Source organism: Psammomys obesus, unplaced genomic scaffold (assembly GCF_907164565.1).
Source record: "Psammomys obesus unplaced genomic scaffold, mPsaObe1.curated_primary_1811, whole genome shotgun sequence".
Lineage (NCBI taxonomy): Eukaryota > Metazoa > Chordata > Mammalia > Rodentia > Muridae > Psammomys > Psammomys obesus.
The window spans coordinates 9,517,369-9,518,546 of NW_026596166.1; the positions used below are offsets into that span (position 1 = coordinate 9,517,369).

General features: G+C 72.6%; 1 protein-coding gene across 1 annotated transcript in view; it reads right to left on the reverse strand.

Moving 5' to 3' along the window:
• Arid4a (AT-rich interaction domain 4A) overlaps window positions 1-916 on the reverse strand; it is a 75,525-nt gene extending 74,609 nt beyond the window's left edge. Inside the window, exon 1 of the mRNA XM_055595329.1 lies at window positions 649-916. The gene's annotated coding sequence lies outside the window, so the exon portion shown is untranslated. The remainder of the gene's footprint in view (window positions 1-648) is intronic.
• Window positions 917-1,178: the final 262 nt, after the last annotated feature.

The following is a 1,178-nucleotide window of genomic DNA, read 5'->3' on the forward strand; positions in this document are numbered from 1 at the left end:
CGGGTCCGCGCCCCGCCTCCGCCGCCCGGGGCCCCCACGGCCCGCCCCGGCCCGGCCCGCGGCGGCGGCGGCAACCGAGTGTCACGGCGCCATTGCTCTCCTGCCTCCGATCAGCACCGTGTCAGGAAGGAGAGGCGCTCCTTTCCCCCCCGGGGGAGCCGGGGCGGCGGCCTGCGGCGGCGACCGGGGCGGGGAGGGGGGGGACCCCGCGGGGGAGGCGGCGGGACGGGGTGTGGGAGGGGAGCGAGCCCCACCGCCGCAGCGGCCGCCTCCTCCCGCGCCCAGCCTCAACTTTTTGTGCAGCCCGGAGCGGCGCGGGGGCCCCCCGCCCCCCGAGCCCCGCGGTCCAGCCCGCGGCTCCCCGCCGGGGACGCGCGGCGGAGTTTGGGGGGCCGGCTGCCCCCCGCTCCTCCCCGAGCAAACTTAGCGGCGCGGCCAGCCAGCCCCACAGCCATCTTCCCGGGGAGGCGGCCGCTGCCCCGCGGCTCCGCGGAGCCGATCGCCGCCCGGCGTCCCGGGCGCGCAGCCCGCCCTGCATCCCCCTCCCCTCCCGCGGAGCGCCCAACTGCACCGGGACCCCACCGCGGCGGCAGCTGCTCCCGCCGATTCGCCCATTCAGCTGCCCCCGCGGTCCCGCTGCCCACCTACCTCCTGCGGGTGCAGAGCGCTGTCAGCCCTCCAGTCCGCCGCCCCGCCGGCCGCCGTGGTCTCCCTTCCGGGCAGCACCGCTCCCGGCCGCAGCAGCAGTTCCTGCGCCGGGTTCCCCACTCGCCCCGATTTACTGCCACAATCCACCAAATAACAAGCTGTTGAGCAGACTCGCTTCTACACGAACTCCCATTGGCTGCCCATGACGCCGAATCGCTTCGGATTGGAGCTCGCCGTCTGCCCTTCTCATTGGATGTAGCGGCGAAACTTCCATGATTGGTGCGGAAAGCAGCAGGTAGGGCAGCTTCCACTTCTGATTGGGCGGATCCGGAGGCCCACGTTATTGGAGGACGGAGGGTTGAGTAAGAGAGCCCAGAAATGTGATTGGAAGAGCGGACTCCGGATGTGCTTGGCCGAGCACGGATTGGAGAACGGAGGGGTCAGGAAGAGCGGTTCCGCACGGGGATTGGACGGTGGCGTGTCCCATGGAAACGGAATCCAGAACTGCGGCCGGGGTTTTGCAAGGGGGC